General features: G+C 43.5%; 1 long non-coding RNA gene and 1 pseudogene across 1 annotated transcript in view; both read right to left on the bottom strand.

Moving 5' to 3' along the window:
• Window positions 1-1,720, bottom strand: part of LOC141548469 (rab GDP dissociation inhibitor beta pseudogene) — a 2,341-nt pseudogene extending 621 nt beyond the window's left edge.
• Window positions 1-24,165, bottom strand: part of LOC141548535 (uncharacterized) — a 240,185-nt gene that overhangs the window by 179,896 nt on the left and 36,124 nt on the right. The window lies entirely within an intron of this gene.

Genomic DNA, 24,165 nt, shown 5'->3' with positions numbered 1-24,165 from the left:
GTTTGTTCATTAAGAAAATGCCCCCTTGGCTGGAGGTCAGCCGGGCAAAGGCCTGCGCCAGCTCTCCGATTCCGAAACGAGGATAGATGTACGGGCTCTTTCCATTTTTGGCCAGGGAAAATGTATAGAGTTGAATCTTTTCCAAAGTCTCAAGGCAGGGGTGGTCCAGATAGCTGTTGGTACGATTTAGGGCCAGCGCGTGTCCAGCAAAGTCGGTGACATCTTGGCCCAAATCGAATCTCCGGAAGAGATCTTTTCCGATCGTCTTCCGGGGATCCACCCCTTCGTATGTTCGGGGGTCCTGTTCGTTGAAGTTAAGGGCGTACATGAAAAATTTGCGGAATCGGCGTTTCTCGAAGAATCCCATCAGCCCAGAGGCCAGGGCCTCGGTCTCGGTAGAGGGCACTTTGTAAATCCGGCTGCCCTTGTACAGGAAGCCAGCGTCCACCACGTGGAAGTCCAGGAAGTGCAGCGCATCCAAGTGGGTCAGGATTTTCATCAGTTGCCCGTTGGCCATAAGAAACTTGGGCAGAAGGTCTACCTTCCAGGCGCGTCCACGGCCCATGGTGGCAGGGGGTGAGCCGGGCACGTTGAAATGGCGATAGACGATGTTCAGTGGGCTCAGCGAGGCGCTGTCCCCACCGTGGATGGAGTTGCGGTCGATGTGAAGTACCTTCTTTCCCAGCGAACTCAGCAGGCTTCCGAGGGCACACTCCTTCATCCCGGTGCCAAGGATGATAACGTCATAGTCTTTACTCATGGTTTTACAGAGAAGAGATTGGGAAAAAGCAGAAGCAAGTGGAGAACCACTAGAAGGAGCAGCTCGGGAAGGAAGTCGGAGAGTAGGACCAGAAGCACCACTGTGGGGAAGAGAAAACAACGGCAGAGAAGGTGGAGAAAGGTGGTAAGAACCACCACGAGGAGGGCGAGGAAGTTGACAAGTCCGGTGGTGACAAGTGACATGAGGAGAGGCGATGGAGGACGACGACGACGAGGAGGAAAACAACGATGATGAAGACGATGTGGTGGTGGAACGGTAGGTGGTGCCCAGGAAGGAAGAAGGGGAGTTGGCAGGCAGGGACAGGAGCAGCAGGAGCAGGAACAGGAAGAGGAAGAGGAGAAGGGAAGAAAGTAGGCCAGGGGCGATGGAAGTGAAGATGGAGCCAAATACTAGGGCGGCAATGGAGGCAAAGATTGAAAAGCAAATGGAGGAAGAGATGATGAAGGCTGGGGAGGCGATAGAAGAGAAGCTGACGGAGGCAGTGTTAGAAGTGGGAGCGAAGTGGCTGGAGTCACAACGGGAACGGGAGCTGGAACTGGAGCTAGAATTGGAGCTGGACCCAGAGCTGGAACCGAAGGTGGAACTGGAGCTGGAACCAGAGGTGCAACCAGAGCTGGAACCGGAGGTAGAACCGGAGGTGGAGGTGGAAGCGAAGAAACTGAAGATGGAGCTGGAACTGGAGCCAGAGATGGAAGCCAAGAAACCAGAGAATGAGATAGAAACAAACTGGCTGGAGCCAGAAGTAGAGCCAGGGTCAGAGACGGAAGCAAAGATGATGGAGCCAGAGCTAAAACGGGGGCCAGAGGTGGAGGTGGAAACAAAGAGGCCAGAGCTAGATGGAGGTGAAGGCTGACGTGGTCTAGGTGAGTGACGCTTCACTGCGGCGATCTTAGGGCCGGCTACTGAGAGAGAGCTAGCTGGCATAGGTGGTGATCATGCCAGAAGGAGAAACCGAATGACTAGAGGCTGTCTGCTGTGGGCTTATATAGCCTCAGGTCGCCAAGGATGGGCCTTGGTTGCTAGGGCCATCACAATGCCCAGCTTTATGCAGTACTCCTGGGCAAGGGGGAGAGAGGGATGTAGGTTGCCAAGAGGGGCTTAGCAGTTGCTAGGGCCTGTAACCTCTGAGGAAGGTACAGAGAGGAAATATAGTTCGAAACAATCTCCTTTGCACCATAACCCGAGTGCAGAATCGATCCCTTCTAAGTTTCCATCACTTTCTCAGGCTCAACACAGAGGAAACTGCTTCTGCTTAGGTGCTTAGTCCACACTTACACAGGGAAACAGCCAGCAGGCCAATCACCTGATAGCCAAGGGTTAAAAAGAGCCAAACCAGTCAAACATTTGAAAACCTGAATTTGTGGACACTTAATTATCCTTCCAATCGCTCCTCCTGAGCAAAACAAAGTGTGCCCCCCCCCCACAAAACCACTACTCAGGTTCTCTACTGGCAAAATTAGCCCAGCCCAACTTCGATTCAGGCCCCCTACCGGGCAAAGTCACCCCCAACTCCTTCTCAGCCCCAGTTATTGTGCAAAGGTAGCTCCTCCATCCCCTCCACAGACCCCCTGCTGGGCAAAGTCTCCTCAGAACCCCTCCTAGCATCCTTGAAAAAGTGAGCCCCCACAAACCTTCTTTACCACACTACTTGGCAAAATCTCCTCTCAACACTCCTCAAACACAGTTGAGCAAAGTTAGGCCCTCCAAACCCTCCTCACTTCCATGCTGGGTAAAGTCACCTCCAACCCCTCCTCAGCCCCAGTTGTTGAGCAAGGGTAGCTCCCCAAAAGCCCCGCTCAGGTTGCCTTCTCAGCAAAGTGAGCCCCACAAATCCCTCCATAGACTCCATACGCAGCAAACCATTACTAATCTTCCCTACTCAGAAATTTGGCCCACCCCAAACCCACCTCAGGTCCCCCACTCAGCAAACTCATCCCCCCAATTCTCTCCTCAGGCTCCCTATTCAGCCAAGTTAGCTCATCCCAACCCGTCCTCAAGCCATCTGCTGGGCAAAGTTAGCCCCCCAAACATACCGCAGGCCCCTATGCAGCAAAATTAGTTTCTCAACCTTTCCTCAGGCTCCCCAAGGAGCAAAGATCACCTGCCAAACATTTGCTCAGGACTTCCTGCTGGGCAAAGGCACCCTTCAACCCCTTCTCAACCCCAGCTGCTGGGCAAAGACCCCCTGCTGGGCAAAGTCTCCTCCCAATCCCCACTCTGGCCCCATCCTAGGAAACTGAGTCCCCCCACAAACCTTTACTCCACTACCAGATAGTCTCCTGTCAACACTCGTCAACCCTACTTGAGCAAAGTTAGCACCTCCAAACCCTCCTCACTCCCCTGCTGGGCAAAGTCACCCCCAACCCCTCCTCAGCTGTTGAGCAAGAGCCCCTGCTGGGCAAAGTCTCCTCTCAATCCCCACTCTGGCCCCATCCTAGGAAACTGAGTCCCCCACAAACCTTCTTTACTCCATTACTCAGCAAAAGTCTCCCCTCAATCCTCCTCAAACCCACTTGGGCAAAGTTAGGCCCTCCAAAGCCTCCTCAAAACCCTGATGTCCCAAGTCACACCAATCCCACCTCAGGCCCAGATATAGGCCAAAGTTAGCCCTGCATGCCCTCCATGGACCCCTGCTGGGCAAAGTTTCTTCCCAATCCCTCCTCTGGCCCCATGCTATAAAAAGTGAGAACCCCCAATCCTTCTTTACTGCATTATGGGCAAAGTTAGGCCCTCGAAACCCTGCTAGGCAGACACCCCCAACCCCTCCTCAGCCTCAATTGGTAGTCACTCCCCCAAACATCTCCTCAGGTTCCCTCGATAGCAAACTTAGCCCCCCAACTCCTCCTCAGGTCATCTGTTGGCAATGTTAGCATCCCATACAAACCTCAGGCCCCCTACATGGCAAAGTTAACTCCTCAACCTTTCCTCAGGCTCCCCGATGATCAAAGTTCACCTGCCAAACATTTTCTCAGGACTTCCTGCTGGGCAAAGTCGCCCCCAAACCTTCCTCAAGCCCAGCTGTGGGGCAGAGTTAGGCCCTCCAAACCCTCCTCACTCCCCTGTGGGGCAAAGTCACCCCCAACTCCTTCTCAGCCCCAGTTAATGTGCAAAGGTAGCTCCTCCATCCCCTTCATGGACCCCCTGCTGGGCAAAGTCTCCTCACAACCCACCCCCCTTCTAGCATCCTTGAAAAAGTGAGCCCTTTTAGGCCCCATCCTAGGAAACGTGAGCACCCCCAAACCTTCTTTACTCCATTACTAGATAGTCTCCTCTCAACACTTGTCAACCCTACTTGAGCAAAGTTAGCACCTCTAAACCCTCCTCACTCCCCTGCTGGGCAAAGTCTCCTCTCAATCCCCTCTCTAGCTCCATGCTAGGAAACTGCATCCCCCCCAAACCTTCTTTACTCCATTACTCAGCAAAAGTCTCCCCTCAATCCTCCTCAAACCCACTTGGGCAAAGTTAGGCCCTCCAAATCCCTCCTCAGGCCCCCTACTTAGCAAAATTAATCCTCCCAGAAATCTTCATTCCCCAACTTTGCAAAGTCTCTTCCCAATTCCTCCTCAGAGACCATATTGGACAAAGTCACCTCCAAATCCTTTTAGATTCCCTGATTCCCAAAATGAGCCCTTTGCTCTCCAAAGGGCCCCAAATCCTCCTCATGCCTTGCCTGGGCAAAGTTAGATCTCCTCAATTCCTTCTTAGGCATTCTGCTGGACATGGCCAGGCCCCATGTTGTAAAGTTAGCCCCTCTTAAGCCCTCCTTAGGCCCCCTACTCAGCAAAGTTAGCCCCCAAGTCCTCCTCAGGCCCTGTGCTGGGCAAAGTTATCCCCACATAACCTCTCCTTAAACCCACCTGCTGGGCAAAATTAGGTTCTCCAAACCCTTCCTTACCCACCTTACTAGAGAAAGTCAGGCGCCAATCTCTCCTCAACCTCTCCTCAAGCCCCCTTGCTGGGCAAATACACTCATCAGTGCGTTCACAGACCATGTGTTTAGTAACGTTCACTTCCCCAATACTTCCTTAAGGCTCTTCCTGCTGGATAAAGTCACCCCAACTCTTGAGGCCTCCTTCTGAGTAGTTAGGTCTCCCAAACCTGTCTTCTGGCCTTCCTACTGGGCAAAATTAGTCCCATCCAATCCCTTTCAGATCCTCTGCTGGGTAAAGTCACCCTCTAACCTCTCTTTAGACCTTCCTGCTAAGCAAAGTTAGCCACCCCACTGCTCAGGTCCCATGTTGGGCAAAGTAATCCCCCAGCATGGGCTCCGGCCACCTGCTGAGTAAAGGGAGCCCCTCTTTCCTAAAGATTCAGGAGTTTGAAAATATTAATTGACTATTGCTGATGACCCTACTTTTCCCAGCTTAATAAAAGTCAGGACCTCCTCCCAAAGTGCCAAGGACAGAAAGTTCCAGCTGTGGAGGAAGCCATTCTCCCGGCCTTCGCCTGCCCAGCATCTACCACCTACAGACCCCAGCCCTGCCTCGTGAGCTGCTCATGAAGCCTCAAGCCCTCCAGGCCTCATCTTGCCCACCCCACCCCCACAAGAGTTCTAGGCCTTTTCATATATTTTATGGTCAAGCTTCCTCTTCTTCCCCATTGAAGTGTAAGCCTCTTAAGGGCAGGGAAGGCTTTTTCTTTGCACATCCCCAGCTCTTAGCATAGTGTTTGACAGAGAGTCCTACTTATTTCCTTCCCTGCATTTTTTCAAGCCCACATTAGCCCTCAAAGGTTTCCTTTCTCTGGCAGGATGGCCCAATGGCCTCTGGCCTCGAGCCCCCAATAATAGTGAGGACCCATTATAGAAAGTAGGGACAGGTTTAGTTTGCTCCAACCTCCCACTGGACCCCAAGTGGCAATAGCCAACTCCAGTGGCAAAAGGCTACAAGAGGGAGCACAGGCTCATCTCCAATCTGCCTCAGTTGTCCGAGAAGCTCCTGGGGAGGGAGCCAGCACCCCTGAGAGTGAAGATGGGATGATGAGGTCCAGCTAGGTCAGAAGGCTGACTGGGAGGCTCTGGGAAGGCAGGAGAATCAGGGGACAAGCAGATCAAGAGTACACAGGATGCTCCAGACCACCCTGGGGGGTCTGTTCGGAGCTGACTCTCATCATCCCTTCCTTCAGGGCAATGGGAGTGGGGGCAGGTGGGAATTTGAGGGAGCCAGTGCTGTGGAACACTTGAACCTCACAGTGGAACAAATGATCTAGGAAGAGATAAAGGTTCAGATCTCATGGGAGAAATGGAATAAATATGTTGTTGTATGCGTGCCTGGTGTGGACCTTCTGGCCAAGCATCAGAGCTGCCATTAACAGAGTCCACATTTTTGTGCAGCCTCATGCCCATGGAAGCCCCGTCCCCGGAAGAGCATACGGGCAGGATCTGAAGCATGCAGGAGAACTTCCAGATAGAAGAAGGAAAGTCCTTGAGCCAGAAGAGGCTCCTGCCAAGCCTCCACCACCCACAGATATCAGCACAGAAATCCAGGCCTGGCCAGGCCTGGACTTATAAAAAGCTGCCCCCAAACACACCACCCTTCAGCTGCTCTGACTCTGGGCACAGCTGCCCCCCATCCCAGGCCTGTGCAGAAGAACAGACACAGTCTCCCTCCCCAGGAGTCCAGGAGGTTCTAGTGTCAGCTCTGCTGGGCCCTTCTCTGAGCCTCAGCGTCTCCCCTTGTAGGTTGGGTGGGGGGACCTCCCCCAGAATTCTGGTGAAGCCATGGGCCCTTCCCTGAATATTTTGGAGCAATGGGAAGAAATGTTTAATTTGAGTTAGGAAACAGAAAAATGTCTTTTTTTTCCATCCAAGATCCAAGATTAGGAACTCTGGACCAGGCTTATTTTTTCAAGCCCAGTTCGGATGCTCCTCAGTGGGATGAAAAGGTGAGATGAGCAAGACCGGAGGTCACAGGAAGCCCGGCTTTCATTCTGTGGTCAACTTCCTAACGTCATCCCCCCATTACACACACACACACACACACACACACATACACACACACACACACACACACACACACACATACACACACACATGTATGCATATCCTACTTCCAAAATGTGCACCAATGATTCTGAAAGGGTCCAGAGTGGGATGGCTCAGGAAAACAGTCTTTTGGGGAAAAGACTCCAGAGCCATCCTCTACTGAAAGCCTATTAGCCAAACAGTCTGTCTCTGCAAAGGGTTCAACTGTCTATTCGAGTGGAAGGCAGCCGGGAGAGGCAGAAATGTGTGGGGTGGGGACTCATACAGAGTTCAGGAGAAGACGTTTCGTGTGACCCTGGGCCAGTCGCTTCCCCTCTTTAGGCTTCAGTTTCTCCATTTGCCAAATTAGAGATTTAGAGGCATGGTGGGAAAAGATCTGGCCAGTCCTACCCCCACCCACAAGTCAAAATACTGCCTCAGGCTTGGCCTGAGGGATTAGGGAACAGTAAGGAAAACTCAAAGGAGAGGAATGGGGATGGAGAGGCCCAGAGGATCACAAATTTAGAGACAGAAGGGACCTGAGAGACCTTCTAGTCCAAAGCCTTCCTTTCATAAGACATGGCAAACAAGCCCAAGAAAATGAAACGCCTTAACTGGGATCACACAGATAGGAAAAACCAAAGATGGGATTTGAACACGGGTCCTGTCTTCAGCTCTAGTTTTCCCCCTCTGGAGCTTTCTGCTGTCCCTGATCCCTAAGAGAAGAGGGGAGGGGAAGGTTTAGGAAGAGAAGGCCCCAGAAGCAGGAGGGAGAGAAGCTCAGAAGATCAAACTCAGAGTTGGAAAGGGCCACAGAGTCCACAGTCCAGCCCATCTTTCCTTATTTGACAGATGATGAAACTGAAGGTCAAGAGAGTTAAAATCATTTCCCAAGGATGATCCAGAGAGTAAAATCAAAGGTGGGATTTGAATCCAGCTCCTAGGGAACCTGGCATCCAGTCAGGAGAGAGGGAAGGGACTAAGGAGCAGAGGGGAACAATTGAAAAAGATGGACTAGATGAGGCTTGCATGCTTTCTTCTGCCTCAAATCTCATAATCCTGAAGAAATTCTGATTTTTATTTTACAGATTAAGAAACTGAGCAAGAAGCACTAAGGTCTGGATCAGGTGGATATCCCATCGGTGGCAGAGCCATTGTTCGAATACAGATGCTCTGCTTCCCAAGCTAACTTGCTGCTGCTAAGGATAACACGCCTGTTTCTAAGGCCTGTGGAACAATCACACAACTTGTTCAGCAGAGGGGGAGGATGGAAGAGGAAAGGAGAAAAGGGAGAACCTGAGGGGAAAGGAAGAGGAGGAAGAAGGGGGAAGAGAGAGAAGTGGAAATCATGAGGGAAGAGACTGGGCAGGAGGGGATTGGATCCTGGGGCACCCACTGAGAGGCCTTGTAGGCCAGCCCTCCCGGGCCGGAAATTGGAGCTGTAGCCCAGGAAAGCTCCGGGAATGGCCTGGGTTCACACAAGTAGGAAAGGGAAGAGATAGATCTGACCCCAGGGGGTCGGACTCCCAAGGGTCCGCGCTAGTTCCATTCCGGGAGTCGGCATCTCCTTCCTTGGAGGTAAAAGAAGGAGGAAAGGAGACGGGAGTGTGGGTAAGAGGAAGAAGAGGAATGGTGGCAAGGAGAAGGGAGGAGAGATGAAAGACTGGAAAGGCAAAGGGGAGGTAAGGGTGGGAGATGGGAAAGAGTGGGGCAGGAAATGCTGGAGAGAGAAGGAGAAGGGGTAGTTTAGGGCTGGAAGGGGCCTTCGGGACCAACTCATCTAAGTCTTTCCTTCTCTATAAGATGCCACGGAACTCTATGAAAATTAATCAACTTTCCTCAAGTGACCGAGGTCATAAGGTGGGATTGGACCCCCTGGGGTCCCCAGCCTCCAGGCCCCTAGCTCTCTTTCTTTCCACTAAAGGATTCAGCCTTCCCTGATGCAAGGAGGCAAGCAAGTAGAGGAAATAATGAAGAGAGAAGGAAAGAGAATGAAAGGGAGGGGGGAGTAGAGGAAGGGGGGTGGGGGGTGCAAGAAGGAAATGAGTGGAGGAAGAGAAAGGAAGAGGGAGGGAGAGAGGAGTGGGGTGGCGAGGACCAAAAGAGACAGGGACAAAGGGGAAAGAGGAGGCAATGGCAGAGGCTGAGAGGGCGAAGGTGGGAGATGAGTGGAAGGAGAAGGCCAGAGGAGGAGCTCGAGGGACCCCGCCCCTCAAGGTGGCCATGTAGCCGCTCAGTCCAAGCTTCACTTGGCAGGTTTAGGCCTGCTCGGTCCCTCCTGGAGTCTGCCTACACTTGGTACTGTCAGCCTGTAGGTGAATATAGGTGCCCATAGCACACACAGGCCCCAGTCACATGCTTGCTTGACACATTTACTAAGAGTTCAGCTAGGGTTTCTTTCTCTCACTTATCCCACCCTAACTTATACCACCAGACAGGCGTACGCGACTGTGCGCGCACGACGCACACACATTCGCACACACCACGACACACCACACACACACACACACACACACACACACACACACACACACACACTGCATTAAAAAATTCAAATTCTTTAAAGACTTGGGCAATAATCCACTACCTCCCAGGTATGTTGTAAGGATGGGACGAGGTAATAGTTGGAAAAGCACTTAGCACTGTTACACAGGAAGCACTTAAAATGCTGGTTCTCTTCTCTCTAGCATGCAATAGTCAACAGAAGCCTGACCTTGAAATAGTCCTGGATCTGAGTCCTTCCTCTGACATATACAGGGTGTGAAAAGATGGGCAAGTCACCAACCCCAGAATGCCCTGCACAGGGAGCTCACAATTCAAGGCTAGCAGTTACACACAATTGCTTGGCTCATCTCTGGAGTAAACTTTCCCATGGATGGTTCCCTATACCAATAAAATCAAAAGGTGGGAGCACCCACCACCACCACAAAGAAAAAGTTAAATAAGCAAACCAACGTTAAAAGATAAGACAGATAACAGAATAGAGGTATTTAGAAGGTACTTTAATTAAAGACACTTACCAGTCTCAACCTAATCCTAACCAGTCACTGCTCAATTCAATCCATTTGAGACCAACTTTTGTCCCTCCACTTGCTCAGGAAGGTTCTTCCTTAGTCCCAAAGTTGAAGATGAAGTCAGTTACTATAGTCTCCTCCCCCTCCTTTAGGATATTGAACAATAATTAGAACTATTATAATATCACTAATGAGCCTACTTCTTCCCATTCTAGATCCCCACCTAAGAACCCACTCCAACTCAGTGGAGAAAGAAAACCCCAGATGGTGAAAAAGTCTGTTTCCATCAGTGCCAAAGGTCCATTTTGCTCAGCTTTAGGTGAACTCCAGATTACAGGAGGGTAAATCAGGCTCCCCATTAAGCATAATGATGAAGATAAAGCATATAAGGAGGAATGTGAATTTGAAAATTAAGGCAGGTTTTGATTTCAAAGGTGTGACCAAATCCTCCTGTGATTGAGACCAACTGATCATCTAAGAGTTGCCTACAGACACTGAGGTTGTGACTTACCTATGGTCATGTAGCCAACATGGGTCAGAGGCCAGAAATAGGCCAGCCCTATGTCCATTTTATCAGGCTTCTACCCAGGATAGCAGACAGTGGGACACTAAAGCTTAGCAGACAACCACACTGGCAAGGGCCCTAGAAGGGCCCACAGGGCTCACCTCTGCCCTGCCTCGGCTGACTTATAAGTCCCTGGGGGAAGGAGCCAGCCCTCCTAAAAGTGAAGATGTAATCATAAGTAGATATGTGGGGGAGAGAAAGACACTATAGAAGGAAAAGTCAAGGAGGGATATTGAGGTCAAGCTGAGTCAAAGGCCTGACTGGGAGTAGCTGGGAAGACAGGACCAAGTTGGCAGAATGCTTCAGTAGATAGTGGGCAGAAAAATGATACGGGCACTTCAGTGCCTCTTCAAGAGAGATTTTGAATAGTACAAGGTTTTAGAATTTTTAAATGTGACAGTGGGGTCCACCGATCTAGAACGAGATTCAGGGTTAGATCTCCTTGGACAAATGGAACATATGTCACATTCATGTCTGATTATCAAATAACATTGGGGAGTAGGGTGGGTGGGGAGCAGGAGAGGGCAATAAATTGCTTGTGAAGGCCCTAAAACGAGAATAAAGCTGTAAGTGACTCATGAGATAGAGATTCCAGGTGGACATAAGGAGATTCTTTGACCTAAACAAGGTTACTGATGGAACTGCCATGCCTCCAAAACTCAAGATCACAGGGAATGAATTGGAAAATGAGGGGGGGTACAGGAGGAGGAAGGAGAAAGATGGCATGGAGGTGGCCAAGAAAATGGGAGAGGGGGCAGGGATGGTCTGAAACTGGACAAGATAAGTTGAATGTTCACCAACCACAGCTCATGGTTTCAGGGGTAGGGAGCCCAAGGTTAGGTTGGATATCCAGATATCATAGTATGATGGTTTCAAAGTAGAATAAGCCTGAAAGCAGGCACCAATTACAGCTGACGGTTATGGTCGGGAACATGGTCAGGCCGAGGGTCATAAACTCCAGATTAAAAAAACTACCTCCAGTAACCAGTAAAGTGATATCATAAGGGACTTAATAAAGTTTATCTGTTTATATTTCTACATGAGCAGATGATACTTATAACTTATTAGAATATTCTCATGATTATGACATTTAGAAGGAGTCTATATAGACAGAGGCCATGGGTGTGAATTGAATATGAAGAGATAATATCTTTTTTTAAAATTATGAAATTAAGGGTTGTGAGAGGAATGTATTGGAAGAAAAGAAAAGGAAAAAATGGAATGATGCAAATTATCTGCCATAAGAAGAGGCAAGAAAAGGCTTTTACAGAAGAAGGGAAGAAGAGAGGGTGAGTGAGTGAACCTTACTTTAATCAGAATTGACTCAAACAAGAAATAACACACATACTCAATAGGAGGATAGAAATCTCTCTTACCCTACAGGAAAACAGGGTAATGAAGGAAATGAGATACGGGAAGGGGGGTGATAAAAGAAAGGGCATACTGGGGGAGGAAATAGTTAGTAGCAATATACTTTTGAGGAGGGACAGGGTGAAAGAAGAGAGAAAATAAATGGATGGAAATACAATTAGCAATAGTACTTGTAAAAAAAAAAATTGAAGCAAGGTTCTCTGATGGAATATTGTTCTTGGGAAATGATGAGCAGGATGCTCTCAGGGAAAAAAAAAAACAACCTGAAAAGTCCTCCATGAATAAAGTGAAATATACTGTATACAAAGTAATAGCAATGTTCTAGGATGACCAGCTGTAGGTGACTTTGTTATTTTCAGCAGTACAATCATCCACAACTACTCTGAAAGAATTATGATGAAAAATCCTATCCATACCCAGAGAAGGAACTGATTGTGTCTGAATACAGATCAAAACATTCTCTATTTCCTTTTCTATCTTTTTCTTTATTTTTAACTTAATTTTTCTTGAGGTTCTTATTTTTATTAGGGTGGGGGAGCTATGTTTTCCTTCACAACTTGACTTTTATGGAAATGTTTTGTGTAATTCCACATGTGGTTTCTTAATTGTGGGTAAGAATGAGGGGGAGAACCTAGAACAGAAAAATCTTTAAAAAAAAATGTAAAAAAAAAGTTTTGACTGTAAGAGGAGGGAAATATTAAATATATAAATACATTTAACAACAACAACCAAAAAAACTACCTCCTCTTACAAGAGGCTGCCCCATCTTTCCCTTGTTCTGACACTGGACACAACTGCCCTCCCACCATCTGTCTTACCTTTGGCCTGTGTAATACAGCAAGCAGCCTTCCTGGCCAAGTTACAATATTTCCTAGCCTCAGGTTCTACTGTCAATTCTGCTACTTGGGCCTTAGCATTCTCCCTTGGAAAAGAAGGGTATTGGGCTAGGTAGGCTTTCATGCGCCCTAACAGACTGGGACTCCGAGAAGAGCAGATTATCAGTCAGGGAGAGAGACAAGGCAGAGATGGGGAAGTCAAGGTAAGGGATCATGTGACTTTGCTTCCTTCCATAGCCACTTTTCCTACTCTGATCCCATCCATTTTTTTCCTAGATCCTGAAGAAAACTAAGTATGAATGGGATATAGTAGGAAAAAAAACTTTTGGAAAAACATCTCCAAACCAAAGTTCTAATTAAAAGTGTGATGATAAAATCATCTTTGTACAAAAGGGAGAGTTGTGTTAGGGAAGGCAACATGATGAGAACAGGAAGAGGCTCAAGTCCTAGTTTTGCTTTTGGTTTTTTTTTGTTTGTTTGTTTGTTTGTTTTTGGTTGTTTGTTTGTTTTTTGTTTTTTGTTTTGGCTATATATTCCAAGTATTTTGCATTTATCGTGATTTAGATAAATTTTCATCATTTCAAAACCTTTAGCTCTTCTTTTTCTACCCCGATACGGGAAAACAAATCTCTATAGGCACATCAAAGGCCCCTATGTTGGCTTCTCTCTGTGAGCTAAATCTGTTGTGGCTTCATCACTTAATGCTATTGTCTTTGTACTTTCTGACAAATGCCCCATGATTAATGACATGAGAAATACTGATACTGTCCATAAGATTTTGGCTCCCCAGTCACCAAGCTAGTATTTTTGATTATCCCTTGAAGTTCCACTTTTTTTTAAAAAAATCACATTTTGATCTGCATTTGAACTCCATAGTTCTTTCTCTGAATGTGAATAGCATTTTCCATCATAAGTTGTTTAGAATTGTCTTAGATCATTCTATTGCTATGAAAAGCAAAGTCTATCAAAGTAGATCATCTGTACAGTGTTGTTGTTACTATGTACAATTTTCTCTTGGTTCTCTTCATTTCACTCAGCATCAGTTCATGTAGATCTGTTCAAGTTTTTCTGAAATCCACCTGTTCATCATTTCTTATAGAATGATATTCCATTACATTCATAAACTCTAACTTATTCAGCCATTCTCCAATTGATGGACACCTACTCAATTTTCAATTCCTTGCCACTAATGAGGTTTACATTTGGGGTACCCAAATAAAATTAGGGTTACTGATGGCCAGGAGTTAAATAATGTCTAAATGAGGTCTAGTGGTGGTGCAAGGGTAAGGAGTTCTGGGATTCCCTTCTGGCAGTGCAAAGTCCCCTGTAAAGGAATTTACAGACCCGAAAACCTAGATTGATAAAAGAGGTTTATTATGGGGATTGGAAGTAAGGTTAAAGTCTAGTCTAGTTAAGGAAATAGGTGAGACTAAAGAGAAGGGGCACTGGAAACCATATTCCAGTGAACAGAGGCTCCTTGGGATGCCAAGCATGGCATAGCTGGCATGTTTGGAACCTCTGCAAAGAGAGGGTTTTAGTTTGGTTTAGTTGGGTTTAGTTTATAATAGGGGGTTTTGGCTATAAGCTGAAGGGGGCTCATGGGTGGAGTCCCAGGTTGGCCCCTCGCTGGGCTTCAGCCAGGGTTAGAATTTGAATTGAATTCAATGGGTTTCAGGACTGAGGCGTCCCCACCCAGATAACAAAGATGAAACTGTACTTGGAGTGGAGTCCTCTCACTGAGGCAGAGTTGAAGAAGGTTTTCTCCTTTAAGGATTTTTCAGAGTTTTGGGGTTCTCTGTTCACCACCACAAAAAGAGCTGGTATAGCTAGGCCCCTTTCCTTTAGATTTTTCTCATTACTTCCTCTGATATTCTTAACATTTTGTTCTTCCAGATGAATTGTTATTTTTTCTAACTCTCTATATAATAATTTTTTGGCAGTTTAGTATGGCATAAATAAGTTAATTTAGGTAGAATTAAAATTTTTATTATATTAGATAGGCCTACCCATGAATAACTGATATTTTTCAAATTATACAGATCTTAATTTGTGTTAAAAGTTTTTGTAACTGTTCATATAGCTCTTGGGTTTATCTTGGAAAGTAAATCCCCGAATATTTTATATCGTCTACTATTATTTTAAATAGAATTTCTCTTTCTATCTCTTGCTGCTGGACTTCATTGGTAATATAAAAAAATGCTGGTGATTTTTGTGGGTTTATTATATATCCTGCAACTTTGCTGAAGTTAATTCTTTCAAACAGTTTTTCTGATTGATTCTTTAGGATTCTCTAAGTAGACCATATCATCTGCAAATGATCATTTCATTTCTTCATTATTTATTCTAATTTCTTCCATTTCTTTTTATTCTTTTATTGTTAAAGCTAACATTTCTAGTAATATATTGAATAATGGTGGTGATAATAGGCATTCTTATTTTACTTCAGCCCTGATCTTACTGGGAAGACTTCTAATTTATCCCCAATACATATAATGCTTACTAATGGTTTTAGATAGATACTGCTTATCTTAAGGAAAACTCCATTTATCCCTGTTCTCTAGTGTTTTGAATAGGAAGGGATGTTTTATTTTATCAAAGGCTTTTTCTGTATCTATCTGAAGTCCTAGTTTTGATCCTCTGTGACCTTTAGGAAATTGTTTCCCTTTCCAGGCCTCAATTCATATTCAAGAGCCTAGTTGGAAAAGAGTTAATTGTGGAGTCTGAAAGACTCAAGAAGACATATGAAGGTGTGTCAATCAAGGGATCCAACAGTAGATTCATAGGGTGATAACCTCCATACCTTAGCATACAAAGTGATAAATTCCTGTGGGGGATAGGGGAGTCCTGATCATCTCTGTTAAACAAAGTCTCTGGAACTAGACTTGTCCTCTGATGATGATGGAAACTGATGATGTCCCTCTGATGGGACCCATCCTGAGAGTCCTTCCACAACTTATTGTCTTATAGAACTACTACCTTTGGGAAGGGAGAGTCACCTCAGTGCCACAAGGAAGAAGGTGCCAAAGGCAAATGGCAGGGTAGGGATGCTATTGGTTAGTGATTACAAAGGTGCCAATGGAATAGATGTCACTGATCATAGATAAGTTTTACTATAACCCTCATCTATTCCCCCCTGAAGTTTGTGAAAGTTGTTTTGACAGTTCAGCTTTATGAGGAAAAGTGACTTTTCCCCTTGAGTGATTTATATAATCATCTGAAATTCTTCTTTCTAGTTTAAATACTTCAAGGATTACAATCATGTCGAACTTAAAGAAGGGCATTAATTAAATTACTTTTTAAAATTTTTTCAATGCAAATGATTAGTAAAGTCAAGGAGTTGAAATTGATGATGTAGAACTAAGTCACCAAATGTTTAATTAGATAATTGTGTCCAATAATGACTCAATGAGCCCTGAGAAAAGTTTGCAAAATGTCCATTTACACCACAAACATTTACTGAGCACCTCCATTCAAAGTTTGACACAGTGTAGGAAGAGGAAGGAAAGGAGGTCTAGATAAATATATGATTCCTGCCCTTTCTGAGCTTCCAGTCTGTTGTAGCAGGGACTACTTTTCAGGTATGGTTTGGACTAGATGGTTGCTGAAATTCTATGAGCCTGTGTTAATCTAGTAAACACGGTTCACATGACTCACAGAGGTGACATGACTTAATCAAAGACAAACAGCTATTAACAAAACCAGGGTTCAATCTCAGATCTTCTGGCTCCTAGTCCAGCATAATTTACACTATTTATTGGAAAATGGAAACCTTATCACAAAACCCACTACGAAATAAGAGCTGGTATTTTAGGACAAATTGTCTCTCATAATATGGTCTCTTCTAAAATGATAATTTTTCCAAACTGATCAATGGCGCTGGACAGTATATATCTCCAGGGGAATTTAACCTTTCTCAGATATCATTTTCTCTAGTAGTCCTAGTTAGAAAAAAATCCTAGACTAGAAGTTCTAGAATATGCTATTTCTGAGTCCACAGTTTTCTCCTAGGGTACTTTAAATGCTCTATGGCTTACCACTTACTTATACAGAGCTCATAGAATGGGGCCTGATCACTTTAAATCCCTTCTTTTGCTTGGCTTTGATTGCAAAAAGTGGTCAGGTTAATTGGGACAATTAAGGTGCTCCTGGGGGATAATTACCCCTTTTAGTTTCTGTGTGTGAAGAAGAAGGAGGATGATTGGCCCTGAAAATGGAGTCCCTGTGGCACACTGAGAAGGAGAATTAAAAAACACAGTGAGATGGAGCCTGGAATTAGTTTTCTCTTGTGCTTAATATAATTACTCAATAAAAGCATATAGTCTCTTCGATTTCTCCTCTCAATTCATATGCCTCCAAGGAACCCAAGAAAAAAGATTAGCTATCTGAACCTCTGTCCTGAAAGAGGGAACTATGTAAATAGGAAGAAACTGTCACTGAGAAAAATCAATGAGTTTTTGGAAAACACATAAACATTACCCTTCTTGTCACTGGTCAGCTTGCCATATTATGAGTTTCCCTAAATTGGGGATGGGGATAAAATACTGATTATGGAGAATGATGATAGAAGGCAATCTGTGGATGGTCACATGTGGGGAATACACCTGTTACAAGTACACCTGTTTTTACTGAAGCTTCAGTATAGTTAAAAATGCTACCACAGATTTCTTTCCAGGATTCCCCACATGTGACGATCCACAGATCTGCTTCTATTATCACCCTCCATGACCAATATTTTATCACCCTTCCTAACGGAATACCCTCTTTCCTCTCTCACAAAATGGTTGGTAACAACTTAGAAACCCTTTTATACGCTTCAGCTTGTGTTCCTCCTGGAAATTGGACATGAAGATGTTTTCCATCAAAGGCAATTGTGCTGCCTCTTTAAGAAAAGGCAGGCTCATCAGTGCAAATGAGGTCTTGCCTTTTGGCACCCAGTAAGTTTTGACCATAAGGCAGTGTGGAACAGTAGTTCCCTACAAAAATTGGCCTCAAGAGCTACCAACAAGAATGACGGAGGATTAAGGAATGAAGATCTTCTGCCTAGCATAGATGGAAGGCAGGATATCCTTTAGGATGCCTTCAAGTAACAGTTCTCATTTTGTAATGCGGTTTTACGAAAAGGGATTTTTAAAAAAGGACTGCATTTTGCAGTATACAAAATCCATCCACATGGATGCCTTTTTGTCACTGTGGGGTAACGTGTGTAGGTAGATGCTCCATATTGGTCTCTTTTCTAGAAGGATAAGGATACTAGAACAATAATTCTACAGTCTCCAGCTTCTCATGGAGAAAGAATATGAGTTTTTATTGTTCCTACTGTGGCTTCACTTTGCTCCCTTCAAAATACTGATACTAGGGGTGGTCAACAACCCAGCTCCAGTATGAGGTATAAAGCTCTTCCTATAGAATGGGGACCTGAATCCTCTGAAGGAGAAATCTCCTAGGCTTGAAGAAATGACGCTACAGATCCGTTAAACAAGATCAAGAAAGAGATCATTTAGTAAAAGTCAAAAGAAGAAAAACTGAGTAACTGGTTGGTGAGTCCCTGCCGAAGGGCACAACAGCAGTTGATGCTACCAATATCTGGGATAAGCTCATCTCTGAACTTCTTGGGAAGGATGTCCCCTCACACATGACCATTACTTTCCATCTTTTGGAAAAGGAATGTCAATGAACTGTTCTGTTGCTCCCCTTCACCATCCCAGTGATTTTCCTAATCCAAACACTTTTCCATGGGCATCATTCTCCCAAATGAGGATATCATATTAGGTGAGCTATAAAGTGGGCAGCAGGTGGTGCGGCAGATAAAATGATAGGCCTGGAGTCAGAATGACTCCTCTTCATGAGTTCAAATCCAGCCTCAGACACTTCCTAACTATGTGATCCTGACGGCCTCAGTCTCCTCCTCCTCTTCTGTAAAATAAGCTGGAGAAGGAAATGACAAACCACTCCATCTTTGCCAAGAAAATCTCAAAGGGGTCTCAGAGAGTCAGACATCACTAAAATGACTCAAGAACAATAACAATGAGCTGTGAAGCTTCTTCCAGCTCTGACAGGTCAAAATAGGATACAAGGAGAAAATGAGAGGTTTGGCTAAATAGTAGTTTGATTGAAAAATTATATATAGAAATGATTATACACTGAAATCTCAATATCAGTCAGCAGTACAACATGGTAGTCAGAATGCCAGTGAAGTTTTAGACTGTACTAAGAATACTATAGTTTCTAGATCACAATTAGGTGATATCTCTGCCCTGATCAGACTCCATCTAAAATACTGGATTCAGAACTAGATGTTTTTTAGAAAGAACCCTGGCATACCAGAGAAACTCTGAAGAAAGGTGATCAGAATCTGAAAGACCATAAGACCATACTATAGGAGAACATTTGATCACACTAGGGTTATTAGGCTGGAGAAGAGAAGATTGGTTCAAAGGAAAGAATTGGGGTAATAAGTGAAATTTTTAAGCATATTAAAAGAAAGAAAAACCTCCTTAACAATCAGAACTCTGTCAGATGGATAGCATTTAGAAGGAGTGGGCTGCCCCACACTGAAGGTTTCCCAAGAAGGCTGGACCTGCCTTCATCTAGCCTCGGGGATGATCTTGAAGGGATTCCTACATTTCATGCATTAAATGACTTCTATGATTTCTTCCAGTTCTACAAATCTTTTTCTGTGATTTAGTCAAGGTTGCCCAGAAAATAAGTGCCACTTATAAAATTTAAAATGGTTCTCATGACCACCACATTACCTCTCTCCAAGGGTATCATGAGATTCAAATGAGATGTTGGAGATAAAGCACTTTACATATTTTAAAGCATTATATTCATTCTAGTTATTATTGTTATTACTATCAATTATTATTACAGTACAATTACCAGGCTTCCAGTCTGGGGATGATTTCATTCCCAGACCCTTGCACTGTACACCTGCCAAGTTCAAGCAATACTGGGGTATGCAAGAAAATGTTTAACTACCAAGTTCTCAGGTAGTTCTTCAGCCTCCTTTAGCTCTTAATTAAAAAGTGGAATATGAATGTTTTGATGATAATAATAGTAGCATTTTTCTCTCACCTAACTTGTGTACTCACGCTTGTAAATTTTCTCTTCATTATATTACCATTATATTGCATTACCATCTTGGTAATATTTCTAAAACCTAACAATAAAACATTAAATCAAGGCCTGATTTGTAGTAGTGCTAATTTCTGAGGTATAATGCTCACATTGAAAACTTAACAATCAGTTCTCTCAAATCCCTTAAAGCTGGCTCTAGCATACCCCTGTCCCTTTACTAAGAGTATTTGAAGTCCACTTTGGGAAATCCCTCTTTTAACTTTAGAATTCATCTTTAATAGTTATTGTGGGTTGAGGTATTTAGCCAGAGAACTAATATGCCTTCAAATGAACATTTTTTTCTGTTAATTCCAGTGCTTGGGAAACAAAAGCTTCATTCACTAAAGTCCTCCAATCCTTCTCAAAGGCTCTGCCAGTGGAGCACAAGCCCTGCCAGGTCTTCCCTAGAGAGCTAGAGGGGCTCAGAATAAGGACCCCGTAATGAACCATACGTCTGTCTTGTCTTCCGAGGCTCGGTCTAACTAAGTGCTTGGGGACTCAACCTCAGAAGATGAAGCAGTTTGTTCAGAGTAGTTCATGAAGACCACCTAAGAAGGTATGGGAGGATTGTCAGCTGGATATGGAGCAGGAGTTTCTACACCAAGGAAATTTGATCTCTCTCAGCACATTGCAGAATATAATAAGAACAGTCACTACATTGCTCTGCCTTGTATGTCTGATTTAATAGGCTTATTTATGCAACAGATCATTTACTTACAACTAGTTGATAATTAATGTTGCAAGTTAGGTGAGAGAAAAATGCTACTATTATTATCATCAAAACATTCATATTCCACTTTTTAATTAAGAGCTAAAGGAGGCTGAAGAGACCTTGTTAAATAATCATAAAGTGATACCTTCCTAGCTTTCTAAAAACTAACAAGAAAAGCATGTACCCACTGATTATAACTGTAACAACATTAAAATCTAAGACCGCATATTAAATAAGAACAAAAAGAATTTGGAGGAATGTAAAAGTTTACAGTTGAATATTCACTGGGTTCTCTTTTTCCTCTATAAAGTTGCTTAACCTCTTAATTAAAAAATAAAACTTTACTAGAAAAAAGTATCTCCATACATTAATGGTAATTAAAAGATCAGCATGAATATCAGCAAGACAGAGTAGAAAGCATGCTAAGTTTAAATTCAGATCAGAGTCTGAAGGCAACCTCTGCCACTTATTAGTTATATGACGAATGGACAAGCCATTTAATCTCTCAGGGCCTCAATTTTCTTATCTGTATAATGAGAATATCATGTTGTTATAAATAAAATGCCATTCATCACAAAGAATTATATAAACGTGAAGTTTTTTTCACATTTATTCAATAACTCTTGAACTTCATTAATGTGATTCCTTCCACCAACAAAGATTACAATTACCTTAGATGTATTTTTGAATAGACAAGGACAAAATGTCCATTTTCTGGTGACCAACTTTTCCCAACCTCAGTCTGCCCCTTGGCCTGTTAAAGTCCATTACTAGGCCCATATGTGAATCATTACCATCTTGGTAAAGCCTGAGATAACCTGTGTTTTTCACCGCTATACCATGACAAAGTACTTGAGAAGGATTATTATATAACTATAATTGTCATATTATATTATTATAAATATAATTATATAATATATATATATTACAATATTAAATTGGTCCATATACCTAAGACCTAGAGTACAGAGGGTAGGTGGGTGGGTGGGTGGGTGTGTGTGTGGGTGTGGGTGTGGGGGTGTGTGTGTGTAAAGGGGTAGGTGTAGGGAAGGATACAAATAGGTTAGGCCCTAAAGAAGAGAAAAAATTTAGAGCTTTAAAGCAATGCATACTATAATAGAATCAAAATATACCTGTTTTGTTGAATATTCTAGAGATAAGGGACACAGAACACAAAAAAGTGGTTCAGAGTTTGGTTACACTTGAATTGGCTTCATGTGACTGGGCAAGATTATTTCTGGGAACTGATCCAACCCTGACGTTATTCCAGCTGAAAACATTGCTAACAGCATGCTCATTTTTATCGTAGTGTTATTGTTAATAAATCTTGATTCAGTACCTTCTCTATGTCTAGTGCCTTATTGAATCCTATGAGATACAATGAAAATAAACATCTTAGGGGGGGAGGGGAAGGAAGAAGAGGACTAAGAGATACCTCTATAATATGGCTCATGTGTTCAATTCTCTCCATTCACACACCACTGTCCTCAGTGAGGCTCCTATTATCTCTGGTCTCAACTAATAGAAGAGCTCCCTAACAAAACTCCTGGCGTCCAGTCTTGCCTAGCCTCCCTGCATCTAGTTTTCTCTCAACCAATCCATTCTCCGCATAATTGACATTATCCTCCTAAAGCACAGGTAACATCATGTTTCTCCCATTCTCAAGAACCTTCTGAGGATGTCTATTGCTTCTAAAATAAAATGTAAATTTCTTAGTCCTTCACAACATCAATAAAGCCTATCTTTCCAGGCTTATTTTAAATCCTTTCCTTCAAGCAATCTATACTTCAACTAAAACCAGCCTACCTGCTGTTCTAGATCCAGTGAATTCTATCTTCTGCCTCCATGTCTTAGCACAGGCTGCCCCTACTCGTAAAATGCTCTCCCTTTTCACTTCCAAGACTTGAAATCTCTAGTTAGCTTCCAGGCTCAGCTAATGCAGCACCTCAGGCACAAGAGCTTTCCTCATCTCCCCAGCTGTCATTGCCTTCATACACTTTTATTTCATATATACTTTGCACATACACATTTTTGTAAATATGGTGTCCTATCAGTAAAATTCAAGGGCTGAAACTGGATTGTTTCTGTCTGTGTGTCCCTAACTTTTGACAGAATTCCTTTTTCCACAACAGGTGAAAATAAATATTTATTTGAATTGAATATTAGACAAATAAATTATACACAACAGTTATTTTTTACTGGCTATCTGTGTGTATAACAGTATACTCAGTCTTGGGGGAGGGAAGGGGTTAGATAAGCTGACATGGCTCTTGCTTCAGTGAACTCACAGCATAGCAGGAGGAAAAGATGTGTCTTTTGATAAGTGCACTGGACAGGAATAGAACAATATGCTATGTAAGGACCATGAGGGTGGATCAAGGTCATTACCTATAAGCAATCAGGAAAAGTTTTATGGAGGAGGTGGCAAGAGATTTATGTGAACTAAAAATGGTAGAAGGCTTCATGGGAGAGATATGGTTTAAAGAATGGTTCCAGTTTATTTAAAAGAGCAAAGAGGAAATTGATCACTATACAAGAGGCATATCATGTGCAAAGAGAAAAGCAGAAATTAAGTCCTACTGATCCTACTTCTGGTCCTAAAATCCTATTAAAGTACCTCATTGTAGCATGGGTATGGGTTTAGGCTCTTGGATATTAGGTCAGTGGAACACAAGTTCTAATGGGACCTTCCAAATTGGAAAGACTTCATGTACAAGTTACCATGCTGCAGTGGAAGGGTTACGCTGGGAAACTATGGTGGCCAAGGTAGGATGGTTTAATTTAAGAAATAACTGGAAGTTAAAAGAGCCCCCTGCTAGTCCTAGCTATGTGATGCTGAAGTGGTCATTTCTCTAGTTTCTTTCTTCTAAATTCAAATAAGCCAGGATGTGAATTGCCATCCACATCAAAGAACTATGGGGACTACATGTGGATCGAAGTATAGTATTTTCACCTTTTGTTTATTTCTTTCTTTCTCATAGTTTTGTTTTTGTTTTTTTTTTCCCCTTCTGGTCTGATTTTTCTTACATAACATGACAAACGTGGAAATATATTTAAAAGGATTATACACATTTGACTTATATCAGATTGCTGTCTCAGAAAGAGAGGAAGTGAGGGGAGGAGAAAAATTTAGAACACAAAGTCTTACAAAAATGAATGTTGAAAACTATTTGTACATGTATTCGGAAAATACAACTGAAAATTAAAAAAAAAAGAATTAGAATAAAAAAAATAAAACAAGAGTAAGAAATGCATGGATCTAGAAGGATTCTGTGGCCATATGGGTCAAATGTCGAATTCTGAAAACAAAAAAGGAGAGTTAAATGGTACAAATTGCATAAGTAGAAATCATGCAGAAGCATGATTTGAACCCCAGTCCTCAGAGGTCAAAGCTTTTGTCCAGTATTAGCACACATCATATATTATCTTCTTTACTGGGCAGTGGCGAAGCTCAAACAAGATAATATGTGTGAGAATGCTTTATGTTACAAGCAACATGATTACTTGGAAGTGGTTCTTTACTGTGATTTTAAGGATTTTAGCCTTTGTAAATGCAGGATGTGCCTTTCTTTTGGGTACTACCTCAATGTTTGCAATGAAGATTTTCTAGGCTGGATCACAGTCAATGTCTAATCATTTGCATACAGAGCCAAGAATAACAGCTCAAAATGAGAAAAGGAAACCAATTCAATCGATAGCAAAATCACAATCATGAAAGTCATGAATAAATATATGTATCATTTTTAAAAGGGTAGTAGTAGCTTGAAAAGTAGTGGAGTGGAGCACATAAGAGTGCTAGACTACTTTG

This window comes from Sminthopsis crassicaudata, chromosome X (genome assembly GCF_048593235.1).
Source record: "Sminthopsis crassicaudata isolate SCR6 chromosome X, ASM4859323v1, whole genome shotgun sequence".
Taxonomy (NCBI): domain Eukaryota; kingdom Metazoa; phylum Chordata; class Mammalia; order Dasyuromorphia; family Dasyuridae; genus Sminthopsis; species Sminthopsis crassicaudata.
This window is presented reverse-complemented; position numbering and strand designations above follow the sequence as displayed.